Genomic DNA, 8,536 nt, shown 5'->3' with positions numbered 1-8,536 from the left:
TATACATGATCTGTAAAAAGTGGTCATCACTAGGCCTCTCTTGTCTGGGCAATTTCCCCCTTAAGTTGTCATACATGCTACAAATTTTGTGCTTTCCGTCATCCATTCTAGCTTTAGGCAATAACTTCTTTCATAGTCCTCCACATCAAGGAGTAATCTGTAGGTTTTCTCAATTATGATAAGGGTTTTGTTTGTTTGTTTGTTTGAGATGGAGTCTCCCTCTGTCGCCAGGCCTGGAGTGCAGTGGCGTGATCTCAGCTCACTGCAACCTCCACCTCCCAGGTTCAAGCGATTCTCCTGCCTCAGCCTCCTAACTAGCTGAGACTACAGGCGCCCGCCGCCACGTCCGGCTAATTTTTGTATTTTTAGTAGAGACGGGGTTTCACCGTGTTAGCCAGGATGGTCTCAATCTCTTGACCTCATGATCTGCCTGCCTCGGTCTCCCAAAGTGCTGAGATTACAGATTTGAGCCACTGCGCTCGGCCATGACAAGGGTTTTTCTCCTCGTCTCAAACTTTTGTTTCATCATCCTCACTCCAAGATGTCACAACAGCATCAATCATTTTTTGCTGATTATTTACACTAGAAACAGTCAGCTTTCCCAAAGAGCCCGCAAATTGCACTGGATTATAGGCGCGCTCCAGTTTGGCCACCTGAGGGGTGATGAGCTTGGTGCGCTCCTTTTTCGGGCCATCACCTTATATTTCTTCAGCAGTTGACAGTTTTTCCAAGTAATTCTGGTAATAAAAATAATCCAGGGATCAGTGCTTTGCAGTTGCATCATCTGGAATTTAGGGACCCAATCCTTTTCCCACTGCAACATGAGATTGGCATATGGATCCTTTCAGAGAAGATCTTGATGACTGTTCCATTGACTTCCTCTATCTCCTACACCATTGAGACTCTGATGCTGATTTCTATTCTGTTGCTGTCTCTGATGCAAGAGTTGACAGTGCTGTGGATGAAAGTGACTTGTGTCTGGTATAAACATTGGGGCCTGAGATCTTAGGTTTTGCAGGTGAAGTCCTGGGCCAGGAGGGTGCTGCTGTGGAGGTGGTGCAGCAGGGGTGGAGCACTAAAGAAGGCACAGAAGCCTGGTGCTGGGGGAAGCATCTGCCCAACTGGCCCTTGTAGTAACTTGGGATTCATAGCAGCAGGTAGACTACCAACAAATCCAGGGACCCAGGCGAACTGGCTGGGAGACATACATCCAGACTGTAGCGGGACACAGCAGAGCTGGCTTGGAGATGTCCTGTCACTATAGGGAGCAGGATATTGTGGTGGCATTGGGGGCTGAACATGGACAGGCGTCAGACACAGAAAGTGTTGGGTGAGACTGGATACAGCCATCTGCTTAGGTGAGGTGCCTATGGGGACAGCTCTAACAGGAGGACTGCCAATGATAGGTGAAGTTGGCCGCCTTGGTAATGCATGTTCAGAAAGGTCCCAATCATCTTCTGGAGCCTGGGGGCCTCTGAGGCAAGGCACACTCTAATACAGACACTGCAGGCATTTCCTGAACAGTAGTCTTTGGACTCCCCTCAGAACTTCAGATCCATCCCAGATACTGGAATTCAGACTTCCCGGTTGGGGTTATAAAACTGGCCTGGTTTGCACTGCCGTCATGATAGCTGGATCTTCTAGTTCATTTTCAATCACCATCTTACTGAGCCTTTCTGCCAGATTCTCCTCATGGTCACCCAACAAGTCCATTTCATCCCTCTCTCCATTGCCTGTTTGTTTAATAACTGCCACTGGTTGCTTTTCTTCCAGTTCAGCCAGGCACTCATGTGCTTCCCGCCAGTCATCATCAATTGCACCTGACCCGAATGTCTTATCACTGAATTGTTCAATTTCCTCATCTTCTTTTCCCAGGCCCTGAAATGCATCTTCAACTTCATCCACAGGACAATCCTCCAAAGATTCTTGGGGAGGGAGGGAGGGAGTGGGGAGAAGAGTAGGGAAGGGAGGGAAGAAGCTCTGACTCCCCGGGCTCAGGTCCTCCACCGACTTGGGACCCCTGGCTGCTGCCATACGCCCAGTTGCAATTACATTTAAAGACTTAGGCCAGCCGGGCAGGGTGGCTCACGCCTGTAATCCCAGCACTTTGGGAGGCCGAGGTGGGAGGATCATCTGAGGTCAGGAGTTCAAGACCAGCCTGGCCAACATGGTGAAACCCTTTTTCTACTAAAAATAAAAAAATTAGCCGGGCGTGGTGGCACACACCTGTAATCCCAGCTACTCCAGAGGCTGAGGCAGGAGAATTGCTTGAACCCAGGAGGCGGAGGTTGCAGTGAGCCGAAATCGCGCCACTGCACTCCAGCCTGAGTGACAAAGCAAGACTCTGTCTCAAAAAAAAAAAAAAAGACTTGGGCCGGGCGTGATGGCTCACGCCTGTAATCCCAGCACTGTGGGAGGCCAAGGTGGGTATATCACTTGAGGTCAGAAGTTTGAGACCAGCCTGGTCAACATGGTGAAACCCCGTCTCTACAAAAAATACCAAAAAAAAAAAAAAAAAAAAAAAAAGCCAGTCATGGTGGCACACGCCTGTATTCCCAGCTACTTGGGAGGCTGAGGTGGGAGGATCACTTGAACCGGGAGGCAGAGGTTGCAGTGAGCCAAAATTGCACCACTGCACTCCAGCCTGGGTGACTGAGCAAGGCTCCATCTCAAAAAAAAAGCTGTCACAGATGCCAGTAGGAGAACAGGTTAGTTGCAAACAGATAGGAAGTATTGAAATTTGTGAAGATGGAGCTGGGGAGCCACCCCCAGGAGCAATGCACACCAGCCTCCTCCTTCCTGGGCCAGCTGCACCTTGGGCACACGGGACCAGAACTCCTCTAGCAGGAGGTCCATGGGTCCCGTCCAAGACAAGCAGTGGCGTCCTATGCAGCTGACTGCTTAAGTGGATGTCCGGGGTGTGGACCCCCACCTTGGCCGAGCTAGCTCATCAGAACATGTTCACTTTCCACAGGAACCATGGACATAAAATAGAATCCTGCCCCACACAGGCCACCATAGGCCCTGCCCAGCTGCCCCAAAGAGGGTGGTGATCAACATTTATTGGCTCACTTGCCAATAAATCACACTGAGTGCCCATGGCACACCGCTGCAGAGGAGGCTGAGCCCAGCCTGGCTCTGAGGATGAGTCTGCCTGGCCTGTTGATAATCCCACCTCCTTGTCAGTGATTGTCAACACTTCATTCAGAAATGGACACGTGACTCTATTTGGGCCAATGTGGAGAGGCTGGCTGGGGTTCTTTCTTCAAAAGCATCTAGAAGTGACTCTTTTTTTTTTTTTTTTTTTTTTTTTTTTTTTTTTTGAGACAGAGTCTTGCTCTGTCACCCAGGCTGGAGTGCAGTGGCACCATCTCGGCTCACTGCAAGCTTCGCCTCCCGAGTTCACGCCATTCTCCCACCTCAGCCTCCCGAGTAGCTGGAACTACAGATGCCCACCACCACACCTAGCTAATTTTGCTTTTGTGTTTTTAGTAGAGACGGGGTTTCACTGGGTTGGCCAGGATGATCTCGATCTCCTGACCTTGTGATCCGCCCGCCTCGGCCTCCCAAAGTGCTGGGATTACAGGCGTGAGCCACCACGCCCAGCCTAGAAGTGACTCTTTTTTTTGAGATGGAGTCTCGCTCTGTCACCCAAACTGGAGTGCAGTGGTGCAATCTTGGCTCACTGCAACCTCTGCCTCTTGGGTTCAAGTGATTCTCCTGCCTCAGCCTCCTGAGTAGCTGAGATTACAGGTGCCTGCCACCACGCCCAGCTAATTTTGGTATTTTTTGTAGAGATAGGGTTTCCCTATGTTGGCCAGGCTGGTCTCAAACTCCTGACCTCCAGTGATCCATCCACCTCGGCCTCCCAAAGTGCTGGGATTACAGCTTTGCACTCTGTTATGTCAGCCTGTACATGGTCTTCTTAAGTCAGTTTGAGTTGGTCCCTTACAGCAAAAAGCATCCTTACTCACAGCTCTGGGATAATCAGAAGACCAGATAATCAAATACCATTTACTGTGCCTTACCCGAATTCTACAAGGTAGTATTGCCCTCACTTGCAGATGGAGAAATGAAGGTTCAGAGAGGCTAAGTAACATGCCCAAGGTCACACATTCCCCACGCCATGTCAGGACTATAGCCCACGTGGGACCCACTCCAGATTCCACGTTCTTTATCCTGGCAACATGCCAGCAAAGGAGGAAGCAAAAGAACTTTAAAAGCAGACAAAGGAGCTCAGGAAACTCTGCAGTTTGGGGCACTCAGCAAAGGGGCCGATAGCCCCTGACTTCAGCAGACAGGGAACCAGAAGCACTTACAATTCGAGTTTACAAGAGAAGGTACTACTCGCTACTTAAAAAGTCAGGGAACAGATTTCTATAAAAGCCATCACCTTGGTAAGGCGCGGTGGCTCACACCAGTAATCCCAGCACTTTGGGAGGCCGAGGTGGGGGGAATTGCTTGCGCTCGGGAGTTCAAGACCAGCCTGGCCAACATGGTGAAACCCAGTCTCTAATAAAAATACAAAAATTAGCTGGACGTGGTGTCTCACGCCTGTAATCCCAACTACCTGGGAGACTGAGGCAGGAGAATCACTTGAACCCAGGAGGTGGAGGTTGCAGTAAGCTGAGATCCCGCCACTGCACTCCAGCCTGGGCGACAGAGGGAGACTCGTCTCAAAACAAAACAAAACACCAGCCTTGGCCTGGTGGCTCACACCTGTAATCCCAGAACTTTAGGAGGCTGAGGCAGGAGGATTGTTTGAGCTCAGGATTCAAGACCAGCCTGGGTAATACACCGAGATCTGACCTCTACAGAAAATTTAAAAATTAGCTAGGGGTGGTAGCACGGGCCTAGAGATCCAGCTACTTGGGAGGCTGAGGCAGGAGGATCAGTTGAGCCCAGGAGGTCAAGGCTGCAATGAGCTGTGGTTGCACCACTGTACTCTGGCGAGTACATCACTGCCTGGGTGACAGAGTAAGACAGAGTGAGACCCTGTCTCAAAAATAAATAAACAAAAATAAAAAAGGCCAAGTGCAGTGGCTCATGCCTGTAATCCCAGCAGTTTAGGAGGCCAAGGCAGGAGGATCACTTGAGCTCAGGAGTTTGAGACCAGCCTGGGCAACATAGTGAGAACTGTGTCTCTACCAAAAAAAAAAAAAAAAAAGAGACAGTAAAAAAAGTCAGGCCTCACCCATAGCCTACTAAATCAGAACCTTCAGAGAACTGGGAGCGGGCAGGAATGTGCCTTTTAACAGGTTCCTGTGGTGGAGGAGTATACAGCTTGAGGGGTTCCAAGCTTCCATCTCCAGCCCAGACTGGGGCCCCGAATTCCAGACTTGTGTATCCAGCTACTTACTTGACATACCCTTTTGGATCTCAAATTTTTTTTTTTTTGAGACAGTCTCTGTCACCCAGGCTGGAGTACAATCGCATGATCGCAGCTTACTGCAACCTCCGCCCCCGGCTTCAAGAGATTCTCCTACCTCAGCCTACTGAGCAGCTGAGACTACAGGTGCCCACCACCACACCCAGCTAATTTTTTTTTTTGAAACTAAGTTTCACTCTTGTTGCCCAGGCTGGAGTGCAATGGTGCGATCTAGGCCCCCTGCAGCCTCCACCTCCCGGGTTCAAGCAATTCTCCTGCCTCAGCCTCCTGAGTAGCTGGGATTACAGGCACCCACCACCATGCCCGACTAATTTTTGTATTTTTAGTAGAGATGAGGTTTCACCATGTTGGCCAGGCTGGTCTCGAACTCCTGACCTCAGGTGATCCACCCGTCTCGGCCTCCCAAAGTGCTAGGATTATACGCGTGAGCCACCGCGCCCAGCCGTGCTTGAATTATTACAGTGGGTTCCTAACTGATCTCACTGTTTCTTCCATGGACCTGCCTACAGTTTATTCTCAGCACAGTAGCCGGTGTGATCTTACAACACTACATGAGATCACGCCACATCTCTGCCAGGGTGATCATGTAAAAATGTAAGTTAGATGGTTACTTCTTTGCCTCCATCTCTCTGGGGGCTCCATCTCAGAGTAAAAGCCAAAATGGCCTCCATGGCCATCCCTGCTCTGGCCCCAACCTTGGCTCTATCAACTCTAGACACTGGTCCTGCTCTCTTCTGCACTGTCAGTCCTGCTTCTGCCTCAGGACCTTTATATATGCTGTTCCTTCTGCTTGGAAGCTCTTCCTTTTGCTATCCCCAAGGCTCAGCCCCTCCCCTCCTTAAAGTCTTTTTTTTTTGTCCATTTTTTTTTTTTTTTGAGACAGAGTCTCACTCTGTCACCCAGGCTGGAGTGCAGTGGTTTGATCTCGGCTCACTGCAACCTCCGCATCCCAGGTTCAAGCAATTCTCTTCCTCAGCCTCCCACGTAGCTGGGACTACAGGCGCCCACCACCACACCTGGCTAATTTTTGTATTTTTAGTAGAGACAGGGTTTCACCCTCTTGGCCAGGCTGGTCTTGAACTCCTGACCTCGTGATCCACCTGCCTCGGCCTCCCAAAGTGGTGGGATTACAGGTGTGAGCCACCCTGCCCGGCGAAGTCTTTTGTTTTTGAGATGGAGTCTCACTCTGTCGCCCAAGCTGGAGTGCAGTGGTGCAAGCTCAGCTCACTGCAACCTCCACCTCCCAGGTTCAAGTGATTCTCCTGCTTCAGTCTCCCGAATAGCTGGCATTACAGGCGCCCGCTAGCACACCTGGCTAATTTTTGTATTTTTAATAGAGATGGGATTTCTCTATGTTGGCCAGGCTGGTCTCAAACTCCTGGCCTCTAGTGATCCATCTGCTTAGGCCTTCCAAAGTGCTAGGATTACAGGCGTGAGCAACTATGCCTGGCCCACTCCTGCGTCTTTGTTCAGGTGTTAACTTCTCAGATCTTACTTTGTATCTCCCCGCTTCTCATTTTCACACCCTCTAATCTTTCCTTGTTTTTGTCTGCATCCCTCATTAGGATGTCAGTTTTGGCCGGGTGTGGTGACAGAAGGTGATAGAGTGAGACTCCACCACAAAAAAAAAAAAAAGAAAAAAAAGAATGTCAGCTTAATGAGGTCAGGGGTTTTGTCAGTTTCATTCACTGCTGAATCCCCAGGGCCTGATTGTGGCCCATGGGAGGTGCTTAATAAAGGTTAACAAATGAATGAAGGGGACACCTGGAGCCTGGAGAGATGTGAGTCGCTCAAGGTCATAGCCATCCAGAATGAATGACTTTCATCTTAGAACGAATAAAGCACTGAGTCCACAGCTCCAGCCCAAGGTCCTTCTCACAGCCGTGCCAGGTCCTGGACCTCAACTCCAGGACAGAGCCAAGGGATACCCCAACCTCAGGGAGTGCCTGTCAGGCTCTGCCAGGACTGGAGTGCTCACACAACCAAGTCAGGGGGCCACATGGAAGAGGAGCAGGAACGGTGGAAGCCAAAGCAGCCATGGCCAAGGCCAGGAGCCATCTCCCCTCCCACCACTCCAGCTGCCTGAGTGCAGGCATGACAGACAGCGGCTGGGCCCAGAAGCCCGACTCTCTGGGGGCAGGGGAGAGGCCTGCAGTTCCCATCAGAAGAGCAGAAGACGCAGAGCTGCTGCGGGTCGCCCCAGCACCAACGGGAGCTTCCCTATGGCCCATTCTCCCTTCCTGGTGTTGGCCCCAACCCAGCAGAGAGCGTCCTGGCCAAGTCCAGGCTCTGCCACCTCGCGCCCTCTGGTGGCCACATTGGTTAGTGCCAGAGGGGAACCCAGGATCTCCCCCAGCCCCTCCCAGGCGGTTCCTCTTCCCCTAAGCCAGGGTTTCAGCTGCACAAGAGATGATCCAAAGGGCTGGGGGACATCAGCAGCCCTTGGACTGGCTGGGCCCACCCTGACCAGCAAGGTGAGGCTGGTAATGACTTCGGGGATGACCACATCAGCCCCAACAGGTGAGCACTCACTGTGAGCCGGGCTCAGGCCAGGCCACTCTATACCCAACCAGCCACAATGACCGAAGAGTAGACTAAGGCCCAGGGAAGGGATGGCACCCACCCAAGATCACCCAGCACAGAGGTGATGCTGGATCGGCCTGACTCCTCGCCTGTCCTCCCCTCTCTGTCCCTCCAGTTGCTCAACCATAGATCAGGAAGCCTCCCCCCAGGCCAGCTGAGATGCAGAGGCTCAGCCATGAGTTAAAAAATATAAAGTAAAAATACAAAAATTAGCTGGGCGTGGTGGCGCACGCCTGTAATCCCAGCTACTAGGGAGGCTGAGGAAGGAGAATCGCTTCAACCCAAAAGGCGGAGGCTGCAGTGAGCCGAGATCACACCACTGCACTCCAGCCTGGGTGACAGAGCGAGACTCCGTCTTAAAAACAAACAAATATATATACACACATGTATATATATGTATATATATAAAGTGGCAGGGTGCAGTGGCTCACGCCTCTCATCCCAGCACTGTGGGAGGCCGAGGTGGGTAGATTGTTTGAGCCCAGGAGTTTGAGGCTGCAGTGAGCTGGGTTTGCGCCATTGCACTTCAGCCTGGGCAACAGAGGGAGACCCTGTGTCAAAAAA

The 8,536-nt window shown here is 51.2% G+C and overlaps 1 pseudogene; it reads right to left on the bottom strand.

The window, feature by feature from the left end:
* On the bottom strand, nucleotides 1-2,223 carry LOC109028201 (protein PAT1 homolog 1-like; annotated as a pseudogene).
* Between the last annotated feature and the right edge of the window lie 6,313 nt (nucleotides 2,224-8,536).

This window comes from Gorilla gorilla, chromosome 13 (assembly GCF_029281585.2).
Source record: "Gorilla gorilla gorilla isolate KB3781 chromosome 13, NHGRI_mGorGor1-v2.1_pri, whole genome shotgun sequence".
NCBI classification, from domain to species: domain Eukaryota; kingdom Metazoa; phylum Chordata; class Mammalia; order Primates; family Hominidae; genus Gorilla; species Gorilla gorilla.
This window is presented reverse-complemented; position numbering and strand designations above follow the sequence as displayed.